Source organism: Nesoenas mayeri, assembly GCF_963082525.1.
Source record: "Nesoenas mayeri genome assembly, chromosome: 11".
Taxonomy (NCBI): Eukaryota; Metazoa; Chordata; class Aves; order Columbiformes; family Columbidae; genus Nesoenas; species Nesoenas mayeri.
The window spans coordinates 22629020-22646519 of NC_137563.1; positions in this window are offsets into that span (position 1 = coordinate 22629020).

Here is a 17500-nt window from a genome sequence, read left to right on the forward strand (position 1 = left end):
ATGAGAATCCGTTTTCTTGCTTATATTTGCTGTTTCACTAAGGGAAAGTGTTGTAATACTTTTTCTCCAATTCTGTTAGAAGGTATGGTAACATTGTGATTTCTTCATCTTGTTTTCAGCTGACTGAATGCAGTGAAAGAATTGCATCTTGTTTCAACTAAGACCCAGTGCTGCTTTGGTTATGCTGATCATCGTAACAATGTACCGAATTTCAGCTCAAGCACCAACCCTGAACTGAATCCTGAAAAGCACAAAGCATCTTCAAATACAATTGACTGCCTTCCCCTATTCCTTTGATTAGAATCCTCTTTCCTTTAATGAATCTATGTTGTAAATAATTGGAAGACATATCTAAAGCTCCTCAGCAATACTGAAAAGACACCTACGTAGTATGTTCTGCCCTTCTTAAAAAACAAACATCTAATTTTAAAAATACTTATGATTTTAGAAGTGATAATGAAATGCAGCATTCAATTAATTCTTGCCAAATGTGGAGCCTCATAGCTTTTGAAATAGAGCTGTTTTGGATAAATGAGTGATGTACTCACCTAATAAGAGCAGTCCCATTATAATTTCCTGAAGGTTCTCCAATCAGAACATGCTGGGATGAATGTGCTATCCCAGCCACCCCAGAAGCTCCTTCATCACCCACAATAATGATGGGTGCAACACCTATGAAGAGAACAAAAGCTTCTCATGGTAAAACAAAGCTAACTAGTGAGGTATTTTTTTAGCATGTTTGGTGACACAAATGGTTAAGCACCAGCTTCCCGGGGAGCCCATGGAATCCCCAACCTTGGAGATATTCAGAATTTCAGTAGACAAGGCATTCAGTGACCTGATCTCATTGTGAAGGCAATTCAACAAGATGACCCCCCTAGATGGTCTCTTACAAACGAAATTATTCTATGTTTCTTACAGGTCTGAACCTGGTTTTGGTTTCTGCTTGTTTTTGTTAAACAATTCTTTACAGACAATGTTGATTATCTGAACACAAAAGTCTACGCCAACACTTGATTTAGACGGAAAAAGTACGATCTAAAATTCTCTTTGATTTCTTCAGATAAGGAAAAAACTGAGGGAAAAATACTGACCTCCTTTTGTCACAGGAGCTCTGCTAGCTCGTTTCTTCTATGTTGTTTCTGGGGGGAGTTGGGTTTTATTTACGGGGGGGACGTTTGAGTCGATTCATGTGAAGATACACAATTCTGCACTAGCTTTTAAGAAATGTGTCTTTTTTTCAGACCACTTCACTTCTTCACAGAATATCAGTTCTAACTATAACATTCAGCACATATTCGGCTCCTCTCTTTGACTTGTAGAACGAATCCTAAAAGATACATCTTCTTAGGACTTAGGGCGTCTACCACACAGACAGTCGCGGCGCGAAAGCCGCGCCCACAGGACACAGAACCCGCCGCGCCTCGCCCCGAGCTCCCGCCGAAGCGGCGCCCCACTCGCCACGCCACCAGCTCTGCTTTTCAACGTCCCCCCGACTAACGGGGGCTGCGCCGCTCCCGGAGGGACCGCCGGAGCGGGCACGGGCGCTGCGCCGGAGGGAGACACGGCTCCAGACCGCCAGCCTTCAGCGCACCTGCCCGCAGGGTCACACGCCTCCCGCCAGCTTCGCCGGCTCGGCGGGGGGGAACCGGAGGCGAACGTCTCCGCTCCGCGCCGCGCCGGCAAATCCCGCCCCCCGCCCTTTCCACCGGCACGGTCAGCCCCGCCGCGGCCGCACTCACCTGCCGCCTCTTTCGCCGCTCCGCTCCCGCCAGGCGCTCGTGCTTTGGGCATGCGCGGTAGCGAGACCGCAGCACCCGCCCCTTGCCGCGTCCCGGTTGGCTGCCTAGGACACGTCAATCACCTCTCTCGCCGCCTAGCAGCGCTCGCGAGTCGGGCATGCGCAGTACGGAGACCTCAACGCCCGCCCCTCTGGCAATCTGATAGGCGGACAGAGTGGCGACTGACGTGCCTAGGCAGCCAACCAGCGCTCCGTCCCTCCAGCCCCCCCAGCCCTCCCGCGCCAGCAGCCGCGTTGCAAAGGGAAGAATATACCGCGCTCCCCTGCTTTCCGCTGAAAAGGGGGGCGGCTGGGTCCCCGCAGCAGAAAAAACCCTTCCGTCCTGCATTGCCCTTCGCCAGTACAACTGCACAGCTGGGAACTCGGCAACGTCAAGTGGCCGTCTGACAGACGCACACTCGGAACTTGACTAGGCTGGCGATTTTGGCTGGCTTACACACACGGACTTGCACTTCTCTGAGGAAACAAATTCTTTTTTAAGCACAGCCTCTCCTTGGGGAAGAAAAAACGCCCCCTCCGCGCTCCCAAACACTAGGCAGCCGTGGGGAAACCACCGAAAGCCAAGACCGACAGCAGCAACGTCGAGTGCAATCTGGCTTCAATGCTGATCACGCACTTAATGGCCTCTCCCAGGCCTACCAATGACTGCTCCTTTTCTGGAAGGACAAACTGAACGTCCTAAACTGAAGACTGCACGGAACACAGCTCCACTGGCAGCCCATTTGCCTCTTCTCCGGCTTCCACGGGGAATATCTTGTAGCGTCCTCCAACTCGCAAACGTTCTTCCTCAGTCCACGACCCCAGACGCGGAATCTCCTGAGCAGCGAGCGGAAACAACCGCGCGGGATTTTCTTCACGGCACCGAGAAGGCGGCGCTGGCAAAAAAGCAGGCCAAAGCACCTAAACCCGTCTGCCAGCCCCAGCCTGCGGCCAAGAGACCGGGAGCACCCTGCCCGAGGGGCCGCGCACCCCGCAGCTGTATTTGGACGACCGTGTGCGTGAAAGCAAGTGTGTCTACAAACGATTGTCTGTCCACATGCGTGTGCCTTGATGCAGGCTCCGTTCGTGCTTAAGCTGGAGTGAGTGCACAGCTGCGCCGTTTGTTGGCAAAGCTCCGCGTGTTGCACGACGTTGCCCAGTCCTGCATTTCTCATGCAGACAGATACACGGGAGCTCTGCTAGTAAAGGAGCAAAGACAGTCGTAGGCAGAACTGAATGCTGCTCCGAGCTACTTCTCACCTATGGCAAATGCTTCACAGGGGCCCGAGGAGAGGCGCTCAGCAGCCGATCTACAAAAGAAACGAAACAGATCATGCCTTAACGCGAAAGAGCAACAAGGCATCACTGCGCAAGTTTGTCCCTGATCTACAGCTGAGAGCGAACACTTGTGTGCTTGTTGGAGAGATTGTGTCTTGCCTGTAAGTGTCTGGGAGTTTGAGGCAAGTCAGTGTGGCTGGTTCGATAATCAACGTCTAGGATAGCTGCAGAGCGGTCCCTGTTGGTGTGGGGACAGTGTGCCTGTAGGTCAGTCTGTGTTCCTAGCACCTGCTGTATCGATCCGTCGCTCCACACGCGTGTGAGTCCATGTCTTTCTCTCCACAAGCATGTGTGCTGATTTCGTCGCACATGTGCATCTGTGCTAGTGTTGAGCTCAGCGGAGTGTGTCTCTGGACACTTGGTGTGCGTTGGCTGTGCCTGTGTGTAACGCAACACAGCCACGACTGCCTCGGTGAAGAGAGACCAGGGAAATCATCTAGGCAGAGTCAACAAAAGAAAACCGAAGAGGGATTAACGTGTGCTCGACAGAGACGGATTCCCTGCGCTGACATTTCTCAGTAACGCCAGAAGAAAGCTGAGGGGTAGATCGACCGGAGAAATGCTTCCCTAGACGACATTTAGCGAATGAACTGCAGTGTGCGCGGCTTTCGGGATTGTGCCTGAAAAGTGCGAAAACCAGCAGAGCCTGTGCTCAAAAGCTGGTGGCTCTGTGACTGCATTGATGCACGTTCCCGTGTCTGCGAGTGTACAGACGGCTGTTTCACGTTAACACAAATGCATCTAGTCGGGTTTTTCTTCTGTGCGTGCACACGCGTTTCCGTTGTCTCTTCGGAACAGACGTAGCTCTCTGCATGCTGAACGACGTGGAAAAACGCGTCTGCCTATATTTTGGTTAACAATCGCGGGTGCGTGTTCCGTCAGCGACATTTCCGCAGACGACTCCCCAGAGCCAGTTCTGAAAGCTCCGCACACCAGGTCTGAATGTAGAACCAAGCAATTGCACCGGTGCGCTCGTAATATATTCTGACGGACGTCTTTTATGCCATAGCATTACGAACGTATTTGCGTTCAAGCAATTATCACAAACAACGTGTGAAGCGAGGATCTGTGGGTATTTTCTCCGTACGGCATGCTTCGTGGTAGCTTACTTGCCGATCGCAGTCTTAGCGGTTTCTATACACGACTCGGTACAGGGAGAGAAAGAGAGTGCATCGGAAAACTTGCGTTTTCTGAGCTGGAACCCAGTTGCTACGCCTTCTGTTTGTCCACGTGAACACACACGATTCCCCACTGAAAACCAAGCAGAAACCTTTCCACAAACTCCCAGGTAGGCGCACGCACCACCTCGTGCACGCGAACGCAGCTAGAGAAAAGCACCTAATTTTCCACACTGATGCTTAAGCAAACGCCAGGCCACACACAAGCACACATCTGCAAGCGCGCCCACTCCCATCTATGCACAGAAAGACGTACGCGAAACATACTGACATGCTTGAGGGTAAACAGGTGTGCGTTGATGGTTGGCGTACTGCATCACGCATACGTGGCTGCACGAGACTATTCTTTTGGAGGGTACGTGCAGATACGTCCCTGTACTTGGACGACTGTGTGCATGGAAGCATGTGTGTCTACAAACGATTGTCTGTCCACATGCGTGTGCCTTTTTGCAGACTCATTTCGTGCTCAAGTTGGAGTGAGTGCACAGCTGCTCCGTTTGTTGGCAAGGTTTCGCGTGTCGCACGACGTTGCCCAGTCCTGCATTTCTCACGCGGACAGATGCAAGTGAGTTCTGCTAGTAAAGGAGCAAAGACAGTCGCAGGCAGATCTGAACGCTGCTCTGAGCTACTTCTCACCCTTGGCAAATGCTTCACAGTGGCGCAAGGAATAGTGTTCCGCAGCCGATGGACAAGAGAAACGAAAGAGATCATGCCTTAACGCGAAAGAGTAACAGGGCGTCACTGCGCAAACTTGTCCCTGATCTACAGCTGAGAGCGAACACTTGTGTGCTTGTCGGAGAGATTGTGTCTTGCCTGTAAGTGTCTGGGAGTCTGGCGCAGGTCAGTGTGGCTGGTTCGATAAACAACGTCTAGGATAGCTGCAGAGAGGTCCCTGTTGGTGTGGGGACAGTGTGCCTGTAGGTCAGTCTGTGTTTCTAGCACCTGCTGTATCGATCCGTCGCTCCACACGCGTGTAAGTCCATGTCTTTCTCTCCACATACTTGTGTGCAGATTTCGTCGCACATGTGCATCTGTGCTAGTGTTGAGCTCAGCGGAGTGTGTCTCTGGACACTGATGTGCGTCGGTTGTGCCTGTGTGTAACGCATCACAGCCATGACTGTTCCGGCGAAGAGAAACCAGGGAAATCATCTATGCAGAGTCAACAAAGGAAAACCGAAGAGGGATTGACGTGTGCTCGACAGAGACGGATTCCCTGCGCTGACATTTCTCAGTAACGCCAGAAGAAAGCTGAGGGGTAGATCGACCGGAGAAATGCTTCCCTAGACGACATTTAGCGAATGAACTGCAGTGTGCGCGGCTTTCGGGATTGTGCCTGAAAAGTGCGAAAACCAGCAGAGCCTGTGCTCAAAAGCTGGTGGCTCTGTGACTGCATTGATGCACGTTCCCGTGTCTGCGAGTGTACAGACGGCTGTTTCAGGTTCACACAAAGGCACCTGGTCGGGTTTTTCTTCTGTGCGTGCACACACGTTTCCCTTGTCTCTTCGGAACAGACGTAGCTCTCTGCATGCTGAACGACGTGGAAAAACGCGTCTGCCTATATTTTGGTTAACAATCGCTTGTGCGTGTTCCGTCAGCGACATTTCCGCAGACGACTCCGCAGAGCCAGTTCTGAAAGCTCCGCACACCAGGTCTGAATGTATAACCAAGCAATTGCACAGGTGCGCGCAATCACATATTCTGAGGGACGTCATTTACGCCACAGCAGCACGAAGGTATTTGAGTTCAAGTATGTATCAGAAACAATGTGTGGACCGAGGATGTGTTGGTATTTTCTCCGTACGGCATGTTTCGTGGTAGCTTACTTGCCGATCGCAGTCTTAGCGGTTTCTATACACGACTCGGTACAGGGAGAGAAAGAGAGCACATCGGAAAACTTGCCTTTTCTGCGCTGGAACCTGATTGCTACGTCTTCTGTTTGTCCACGTGAACGCACACGATTCCCCACTGAAAACCAAGCAGAAACCTTTCCACAGGCTCCCAGGTATGTGCACCCACCACCTCGTGCGCACGAACGGAGCTAGAGAAAAGCACCTACATTTTCACACACTGATACTTAAGCAAACGCTTGGCCATACACATGCACACATCCGCAAGCGCGCCCATTCCCATCTTTGGACAGAAAGACGTACGCGAAACGTGCTAACATGCTTGAGAGTAAACAGGTGTGCGTTGATGGTTGGCGTACTGCATCACGCATACGTGGCTGCACGAGACTATTCTTTTGGAGGGTACGTGCAGATACGTCCCTGTACTTGGACGACCGTGTGCGTGAAAGCGTGTGTGTCTACAGACGATTGTCTGTCCACATGCGTGTGCCTTGATGCAGGCTCCATTCGTGCTTAAGCTGGAGTGAGTGCACAGGTGCGCCGTTTGTTGGCCAGGTTCCACGTGTTGCACGACGTTGCCCAGTCCTGCATTTCTCACGCGGACAGATGCAAGGGAGCTCTGCTAGTAAAGGAGCAAAGACAGTCGTAGGCAGAACTGAATGCTGCTCCGAGCTACTTCTCACCTATGGCAAATGCTTCACAGTGGCGCAAGGAAAGGCGCTCAGCAGCCGATCTACAGGAGATACGAAACAGATCATGCCTTAACGCGAAAGAGCAACAGGGCGTCACTGCGCAAGCTTCTCCCTGATCTACAGCTGAGAGCGAACACTTGTGTGCTTGTCGGAGAGATTGTGTCTTGCCTGTAAGTGTCTGGGAGTCTGGCGCAGGTCAGTGTGGCTGGTTCGATAATCAACCTCTAGGATACCTGCAGAGCGGTCTCTTTTTGTGTGGGGACAGTGTGCCTGTAGGTCAGTCTGTGTTCCTGGCGCCTGCTGTATCCATCCGTCGTTCCATACGCGTGTGAGTCCATGTCTTTCTCTCCACATACTTGTGTGCTGATTTCGTTGCACATGTGCATCTGTGCTAGTGTTGAGCTCAGCGGAGTGTGTCTCTGGACACTTGGTGTGCGTTGGCTGTGCCTGTTTGTAACACAGCACAGCCACGACTGCCTCGGTGAAGAGAGACCAGGGAAATCATCTAGGCAGAGTCAACAAAGGAAAACCGAAGAGGGATTGACGTGTGCTCGACAGAGACGGATTCCCTGCGCTGACATTTCTCAGTAACACGAGGAGAAAGCTGAGCGGTAGATCGACCGGAGAAATGCTTCCCTAGACGACATTTAGCGAATGAACTGCAGTGTGCGCGGCTTTCGGGATTGTGCCTGAAAAGTGCGAAAACCAGCAGAGCCTGTGCTCAAAAGCTGGTGGCTGTGTGACTGCATTGATGCACGTTCCCGTGTCTGCGAGTGTACAGACGGCTGTTTCAGGTTCACACAAAGGCATCTGGTCGGGTTTTTCTTCTGTGCGTGCACACACGTTTCCCTTGTCTCTTCGGAACAGATGTAGCTCTCTGCACGTTGAACGATGTGGTAAAACGCGTCTGCCTATATTTTGGTTAACAATCGAGGGTGCGTGTTCCGTCAGCGGCATTTCCGCAGACGACTCCACAGAGCCAGTTCTGAAAGCCCCGCACACCAGGACTGAATGTGGAACCAAGCAATTGCACAGGTGCACGCAATCACATATTCTGACGGCCGTCTTTTATGCCACAGCAGCACGAAGGTATTTGCGTTCAAGCACGTATCAGAAACAATGTGTGGACCGAGGATCTGTGGGTGTTTTCTCCGTACGGCATGCTTCGTGGTAGCTTACTTGCCGATCGCAGTCTTAGCGGTTTCTATACACGACTCGGTACAGGGAGAGAAAGAGAGTGCATGGGAAAACTTGCGTTTTCTGCGCTGGAACCTAGTTCCTACGCCTTCTGGTTGTCCACGTGAACACACACGATTCCCCACTGAAAACCAAGCAGAAGCCATTCCACAAGCTCCCAGCTAGGTGCACCCACCACCTCGTGCACGCGAACGCAGCTAGAGAAAAGCACCTACCTTTTCACACACTGATGCCTAAGCAAACGCTTGGCCACACACATGCACACATCCGCAAGCGCGCCCACTCCCATCTATGGACTGAAAGACGTACGCGAAACGTGATGACATGCTTGAGAGTAAACAGGTGTGCGTTGATGGTTGGCGTACTGCATCACGCATACGTGGCTGCACGAGACTATTCTTTTGGAGGGTACGTGCAGATACGTCCCTGTACTTGGACGACCGTGTGCGTGAAAGCGTGTGTGTCTACAGACGATTGTCTGTCCACATGCGTGTGCCTTGATGCAGGCTCCATTCGTGCTTAAGCTGGAGTGAGTGCACAGGTGCGCCGTTTGTTGGCCAGGTTCCACGTGTTGCACGACGTTGCCCAGTCCTGCATTTCTCACGCGGACAGATTCAAGGGAGCTCTGTATAGACGGCTGTTTCATGTTCACACAAAGGCACCTGGTCGGGTGCATCCCAGATACAGCATCCCAGATTCAGCATCCCCGATACAGCTTCCCGGATACAGCATCCCAAATACAGCATCCTAGATACAGTATCCTAGATACGCCATCCCAGATACAGCATCCCAGGTACAGCATCCCAGATACAGCATCCCAGATATAGCATCCCATATACAGCATCCCAGATACAGCATCCTAGGTACAGCGTAATAGATACAGCATCCCAGATACAACATGTCGAGCTGTGCTCCTCTCCCACACCAAGTGCTGATCGTGGGGCTCAGAGTGAGGGGGGGCAGCGAGGGGGTCCGTGGACTGGAATAAGTTTTGTCTGGGGTTTTTCAAACGCCTCTGCTGACACGTCGTATAAAAACCGATTGCTGCAGTGCTAAGGAATGAACAGGAGGATGAGCAACAGACTGCAGAAACTGCTTGCGTTTTGGTTTATTGAAAAATTCGTATTGAACTCAAAAAGCAATACGATCTTGCAGTGGTCTTCTAATAGCTAGTGACAGCTTTTAATGTACTGGTTTGGAACTTTGAGATGAGATTGGAGATGAAGGGCTGTTCCATTGTGGAATATTGCAGGAGTAAATTTCAGGCATTTCAGCATGCCTGGCAGATCTGCAGCTTGATAAAGACCTCAGGCTGTTTGGTTTAATCAGACTTTTGTAGATCCCACCTTCACTGGTCAAAGCACCGGCTGCCAATGTGTTTTCTGGTGTTGTCACTTCTTTCTGACCAAAGACGGCAGAGGCAGCAGCTCTCCTGGTGGTGTCTGTTTTATTGAGACATGGGGATCTACAGGAACTTTAACCCGAAAGCTCAGGAAGCTGTGGTCCGTGGTCTATCTTTGTAATGTTTGTAGATTGTTCTGCAACGTTTGTGAGTGTGAACTGCTGTGCAGGTAGAAGGAAGAAAGATGTGTGAGCTAAAGCAGCAGGAAGGCTGCAGCCGTGTAAGCCGGGGGGTGCAAGCGGCACGAAACGGGCTGCAGCGGCGGAGGCCTCGGTCTCGGGCCGTCCCGGGCAGGCGGCGGAGCCCTCGGTCCCGGGCCGTCCCGGGCAGGCGCAGCCCGAGCGCTCCCGGCCCCGCTGCCGCTGCCCCGCCGGGGCCGGGGCCGCGCTGCGGGCGGACAGCGCCGCTCTGCGGCCGCCGGCGGCTCCGGGCCGGGAGGGGGGGCGGGGCCCGGTGGCGGGCGCGGACGGGATTGGCTCGTGCGCCGGATGGGCGGGGCCACGCTGCGTAAGTGCGGGGGCGGAGGAGCGCGTGCCGCCGGTGCGGCGGCGGGAGGAGCGCGCGAGGAGCGGCGGGGCCGGCGGTGAGCGAGGGGCGGGCGGACACCGGGGAGACCGGCCGGGGCCGCCCCGGTCCCGGCTGAGGGGGGAGGCTGGAGGGGGAGGGACGGGCTGGTTTGGGCAGGAGGAAGGTGAGGGGCAGGCAGCCGCAACAGCGCGGCCCCGAGCCGGGCCGAGCAAGGGGCGAGGGGGAAACACGCGGGCGGCTGGGAGGGAAGGGAGCCCCGGGCTGAGCGCTGCGCGGGGCTCGGGCGGGGCCGTGGGGCGGAGGGGGGAGCCCGTGGTGCCACAGGGCAGAGGGAGGAAGGCGAGCGGGAGGGGGCGGCGCCGGGGCGGTGCCAGGGGGCGCGAGGGGCGGGGGGCGGCGCTGCCGCGGGGAGGGGCCGGGAACGGGGGGAGCGGCGGAGGAGCCTGAGGGCGGGACGGCGCGGAAGGAGCTTGGGCGGGAAAGGCTGAGGGACCTCAGGGAGGGGGTGACATCGGGGAGGCTTTGGTGGGAAAGGCTGAGGGACCTCAGGGAGGGGGTGACATCGGGGGGGCTTTGGCGGGAAAGGCTGAGGGACCTCAGGGAGGGGGTGACATTGGGGGGGCTTTGGCGGGAAAGGCTGAGGGACCTCAGGGAGGGGGTGACATCGGGGGGGCTTTGGCGGGAAAGGCTGAGGGAGCTCGGGGAGGAGATGGCGTCGGGGAGGCTGCAGGGGGCAATGCTGAGGTAGCTCAGGACGGGATGGCACTCAGGTCTGGTTTCAAAGGGAAATGCTGAGGTACGTTGAGGAATGGACGCTGGGCTGGGAGCTATGAACACATCAGACTGGTTAAGAGAGTGTTCATGACAGAAATTTGTGCAGTGAAGTATTCCAGCAAAGAGCGGGAGAAGAGCCAAACTTAGATCAGGCCTCCTAGGACGCCTGCAGGTTTGGGGACAGGGATGACGAGGTTGTTAATCCGGTCTTAACTGTTTCTTTCTCTGTCCCTCTCTTGCAGCACCTGACTGAATGGAGGAGCAAGTGGACGGGAAGTTCCTGCGCCACACACAGATCACATTTATCGCTCTCGCCCTCAGAGACCCGGAGATCCAAACCGTTCGCATCGTGCCTTGAAGCAGCCTATGCTCATGCGCTTCTCCCAGGGAGAAGGCGGAATGGCAGTGACTGGCCACGTTAAGCCACAGGGTGCTCACTGTGCAGCTGTCAAGCCCAGCTCTGCATTAGCTCACACCTGCGGTTTTGCGCCGCACACGCACATTTGAGTTGTCGCTGGTTGTTGCAGCGTTTGGCTTTGGTGAGGACAGCGTGTGTTTGTCAGCAGTTGGTGTAGGGGGTATCTGGAGGAGAAAGCGATATTTCCGTGCCAGAACTGGTTGGTGTTTGCATGGTATTGTGGCGGTTGTTCCCGCAGGCGATGAGTGCTGGAGCATTGTTGCAGGATGAGGGGATTTTGGAGGCTTGTCTGTGAGATGCACTAGAGGCAGCAGCTGAAAGCGAAAGGCTGAGATTTGGAGGGTTTGTGGGTGGGTTTTGGGCAGTTGTCAGCTGAAGAGTTGGCTGTTTGCAGGTGAGGTGTAGGGCAGAGGGTGAAGCTGACTTTGCCTGGGCGGCGCAACTGGCTGGGTGTGCAGAGCTGAGGAGAGCGGGCTGCTGCGGGTGACCCTAAAGCTGGAGAACCAGCCGGCAGCTCCAGACGCTCCCGCTGCCGGGCAGGGCCGTGCAGGCCAGTGCCCTGGGGCACAGCGACGTGACCCTCCGCAAGTACCAAAGAGCAGGTGAGGACCGTGGGCATTTGTACTGAGCTGTGACAGCTCTAACCCGTGACATTGGGGTCCAGCCTGAGCAGGGCACGTGCGGAAGCTGTGCTGCAGGGAGGGCAGAGCTGAAGGGAAGGGCTGTGCCAGGGGCTGGTGCCAAGGCAAGGTGGGCGCGCTGTGGGGTGTGGGGAGGTGTCAGCCCCGGACTCAGCCCCTGTCTGACTGTAGTGCCCTTGGGCTGGTGTAGCTCAGTCCTCTGTGTGTTTCTCTTCAGGGGGAGCAGCATGCAAAGGAAAAGCAAGGAAGGAGGTGAACCCATGAGGAAGAGTGATGGATAAAGAGGGTTGGAGCGCACCTGCCAGTCAAGAGGGATCAAGAAAGAAGACACCGGTGGTGGAACCGCAGGTCAGGAGAGCTCAAGGAGGGAGAAAGGTGACTGTGGCTGTATGGGATTTTCTAGCTCACACACCAATGAAAACAGTTTGGATAATAAAAGAAATGTATGCAAAACCAATAATTAAAGGCAGAGAATGTTTATATGCTATGTATGGGGTAGACCTGAAGGTATATTTCTTCCTACAACGAAGGAGAATTCGCGATACATGCTGCTGTCAGCAACGACCAGTAAGCGACAAGACTCTATTTACTGATGCCTCTGGTCGCTCACATAAAGTTGTAATTACATGGCTAAACTCAGATACCCAGTGCTGCAAACACAAGGTAGAAAAAGAGACCAAGAGTCAAACAAGTTCTTGAGCTGACAGCTGTTAGGATCGCTTTGAGGTGTTCTGTAACAAGCCTGTGAATGTTGTAACTGGCTCATATTATGTGGCTGGCATACTTAACCGCCTGGAAGCTTCTTTTCTTAAGGAAGAGGATAATCCTCTTTTGATGGCTGAATTGAGAATGCTATGGTTTCTAATAAATCATAGACATCATAGGTATTATGCAATGCACACCCGCTCTTGCAGTGGCCCTTCCAGGACCACTTGCGGAAGGCAGTAGGAGGGCTGATGCACGAGCTGTGCCGCTCACTGTGCCTAAAGCCTTGGAGCAAGCTAAATGATCACATAAATTCTTTCACCAGAGTGCAAAGGCGTTAAAACGACAACTTCAAATGACAGTGGATCAGGCCAGGAGCGTTCTCATGTCCTGCCCTGATTGCCAACAGTTGGCACCCGCGCCATCCACAGAGGGTGTTAATCCAGGAGGGGTTACTGCCAATGAAGTACGGCCAGCGGATGTAACGCATTGTTCTGAATTGGGTAAATACGTACGTGTTTCCGTAGACGCTCATTCCAGATTTCTCGTTGCTGCTGCACGCGCTGGTGAAAGAGCACGAGACGTCTGTAACATTGGTTGGCATGTTTTGCTGTTTGAGGAGTTCCACGATCTGTAAAACCAGAGGAAAGCGGAACGCACACTCGATTAGAGGAGCGATCCCCCAGCGCGCTGTAATAGAAGTGCCTGCTTTTTAACACTTTCAAACCAGTGTTAAAGAGTCTGTTTGACGACTTTTCGGTATCATTTCTGGCGACGAGGATGGGATAATCTGCCTGACCTGCCGTGGATCCCAGGATCTCTGGGACCTTGTGCCGGCACCGGGGAATTCCTGGAAGGGACCACAGCTCCTCGGACCAGCTCGGGACGCGGGTAAAACCCCATCAATGAGATAAGGCACTTTCATTGTCTGGTTGCGTTGGCACGCTGCCTGCGCGAGACGTGGGCGACACCAGCGCGTTGGGTCTGCGCATTCGCGTCTGCGCATTTTGGTAAACTGGGTAACTTAAAAAAAGAAAGAAATAAAAAATTAAAGGGGAAAATGAGAAAACAATAAATTAAAGAGAAAAACGAGGGAACAGCAATTTGATAAAGGTACCTTTAATGATTTTGCTGTTTGTGCCTTAGCAATTGTATAATTGTTTCTGGCTTTAGTGGTTTGTTGTTGTTGTTACTTGTGTCTTGGGGGATTTTATAGTCCAGTACTTAGGGTCCACCAATTGTCTGTTATTGTGATTGTGAAGTAGGTAGTGGACAATCGGCAGGAGGATTCGTGAGAAATCCCCCCCAGGCTGTGTTTTCTGACATTGGAAAAGGATCGTTTGCTGTTCAACAGGGCGTCAACCAGGGAGAATCTGATTGAGTATTGTAATTAATGGTGGCCACTGTAAATAATATTAATGTGCTTCACAGGTCTAGGTGGGTATACTTTGAGATCTGTAGTATAGTAATGTGCTGCATGTAATATGTAGTAAGATATCTATTTTAAATCATATATTGCCTATTACATAAGGCATATTACACAATACATAATGTTACATATGCATTGTCTTTATTCTCTTCAGATCCATTTGTTTTGAAAAAGGATAATCAGGGAAAGAAATGCAAACCAGTAAAAGGTTTGTTGAAGAACAGCTATTGGTGTAGAATACACAGAGAACATGAGATCAAAATTGTCCCTCGGTCAGTCCAGGGTAGGATCCTGATATCCTTATATCGGGGCACAGGCTGCATTGGTATCGCCAGTGCATTTTATATGGGATTAGACACGCTGCGCCTAAAGCTGTAAATATGCCAAAACCTTCTGAGATTAAACAGGATTGTGAGGAGTCTCCCACTGAGTTTTTACACCGTCTTAAACCGACAGCTCAGAAATATATTAATATAGATCCTGACTTGGAGAACAGAGAAATAGAATTCTTAGTTGACTGGGAGCTCATTATTCTGTGTTAAACACTATGCAGGGAATATTAAGGAGCGATTCTGTAACAGTTATGGGTGCCACAAAAATTGCAAAACACGGCCCTTTAACCTGCTGCTTAGAATGTTTGTATGTGGAGTCTGTACTTATTGATTGTGTACCATGTGTCTTCTCTTGTGCACAACGAATGGTTGAAAAAAGCTTTAATGGTGCAATGGCTGTGCAGTTACACGCTGCTGTGGCTGGAATTGTTAAACAAAGAAGGGGAGATGTGGCAGGGTTGTGACATCAGGCCCGTGAGAAATTGCAAGAGTCACAGTGTGAGAACAAGCGCTGGTGGAACAACACAAGCAGCAAGGACTGTGTGGGACATGAACCATCAGGGACAGAGGGATTGGTACATCAGGGACAGAGGGATTGATACAGGATCGGTACATCAAGGACAGAGGTCCGCGATGTTTCAAATGCAAACCTGAGTTTGTATTAAATGTCTCTCTGCATCTTAAAGAGAGTCTGTGCCTCATCTGCTACACCCCTTTATCTGTTTCCCAAATTACGATTTAGACTGTATTTACCGTTGTAAAAACAAAGCTTTCCCCCCTTAATTTTTGTCACGTGTTGTAGTTAGAATTAATAGAGATATTGGAGCCCATCGTAGCTAAACTGGAAAAAGACAGCAGCCGTGTGTATTTTTAAATAAAGACTAAATCAAGTGTGCTAGCTCATTATCTTTAAGCGTTTTACTGTGATCACCTCTCTCCCAAGGTTTTGTGTCAGTTGTATCAAGGCCTGACACCCACGGCCACAGTGGATGAATCACCATGGGCACAACACCAGGAACCTGCCTGTTCGTGTCCAGGATATCCACTCCAGCAGACACGTTTTAATTGGTACTTGCATTATGGATTAGATGCAACAAAAATCCATACTTTCTTTTGTCCTTTGCTATAGAGGAGGGGGTTGAACTTTTCTATAGCAGATTCAATCACTTGTTGTAAAGCAATGAAATAAATAACTTAGGCTTTTTCTATGGATAAACAACATTTAATTCAATTCCTTAATTGTATTCCTTAAACACTTGTTCGTTAGACCATAAGCAAAACAGCGCTGGGTGTTAGTTCGTTAGTAGGCCCTTATTATGTGGTTGGTTAACCCTGAAAATGTTAGCTCCCTCTATCAATATAAGCTCATAAACAAGTTTCAAAATTTTTATGTAGAACTTACCCACCTTTTCCTTTTTGCAGGTTCAGAGCCCGAGCCTCATTTGGTTGTATCTGTAAACATCAAACGTCTCAGCACAAATCACAACTGCATTTCTCACAGACAGAAGTGCCTGATCTCCACAGCTTGCCTGGCAGTGCAGAGAGCAGGAAGTGCGGTGAGTCCTGGGCCTTTGGGGACATTTCACCCTGTTTTGTGTCCCAGTCCCTCCCTGCTCCCTCGTCTTTCCTGCTGTGCCCTTCTTCCTCTTCATCTCTTCTCCCTCTGGCCCTCTGCTGCTTCCTCACCTATTCCCCCACCCTTCTGAATCTCTGTGCAGGGTTTCTCGTATCTCCCTCTCCGTCTCCACCCCTCTGTGTTCTCATCATCCGCGGTTTCTCTTTGTCGTCATTCTTGTCTGTTGCTCTGTCCCGCTCCGTGCCCCATCATTTCTCACTGTATCCCTCTGTCCTGCTCCCTGCGCCTATTCCTGCCCCTCTTCTTTTTTACTCCCTCTTCCTCTTGCTGCCCACCCCAGGATTTTTTCCCAATCTCTATCCTGCCCCAACCCTTATTGTTCTTTCTCTCTCCTGCTCCCTCTCTGTCTTTCTGCCTGTCTGCCCTTTCCCTGCTGCTTCTTTCTCCATCTCTGTCCAGATTACTGCCCCTTTTCCTTCTTGATGTCTTTCTGTCCTGTTTGTCTTTCTGTCTTCCTTGCCTGTTCCCAGCCCCATCCCCTCTCGCTGTATCTTCCCTGTCCAGCTGGCTCTGCCTTTTCTTTGTCTTCTCATCCTCTTTCCTGCTCCTCAGCCCTCTTTTCCTCTTCCTCCAGCTCATTGCTGCATGTTTTCCCTTTCCAGTCTCTTCATTTTGATCTAAACTTTGCTTTGTTTCTCAGTCCCTTTGTTCTCTTCCCTTCCTGTTGCCTCTCAGTGGGCAGTGACGACCTGGTTCAGAGACAGCACGGCGACCACATCCCAGGTCGCTCGGTCCATCAGCACACAGACGCCACTGTGGTGGAAAGCAAATGGCGTTTCTTAACAAGGAACACAGCGTTATATACCTTAGGTTTGCAACGTCACGTCCATCTGCTTGCCTCACATACTCCTACCTACCTAGGGAGGGGCTACTATCTTTCTGTACAGCGCGAGATCTTCCGGCGTCCAGACCCTAACTACCTACAGGTATGCGTCACAACCCCCCCTGGACACCGTTTGTGTCACAAACGCCCCTGGACAGGGTGTGTCTCACAAACCCCATTGGACAGCATGTGTCACAACCTCCCCTGGAAACTGTGTGTGTCACAAACACCATTGGACAACGTGTATGTCACAAACGCCCCTAGATAGGGTGTGTGTCACAAACCCCATTGGACAGCGTGTCTGTCACAAACCCCATTGGACAGCGTGTGTGTCACAAGCCCCCCTGGAAACTGTGTGTGTCCAAAATATCCCTGGACAGTGTGTGTGTCACGAACCCCCCTGGACAGTGTGTGTGTCACGAACCTCCCTGGACAGTGTGTGTGTCACAAACACCCTTAGACAGGGTGTGTGTCACAAACCCCATTGGAGACTGTGTCTCTCACAATCCCGATTGGACAGAGTGTGTCACAATCCCCATTAGACAGCGTGTGTGTCACAATCCCCATTAGACAGCGTGTGTGTCACAATCCCCATTGGACAGCGTGTGTGTCACAAACCCCATTGGAAAGGGTATGTGTCACAAACACCCCTGGACAGTGTGTGTGTCACAAACGCCCCTGGACAGGGTGTTTGTCACATACCTCATTGGACAGTGTGCATGTCACAAACCCCATTGAACAACGTGTGAGTCACAAAGCCCATTGGACATGGCGTGTGTC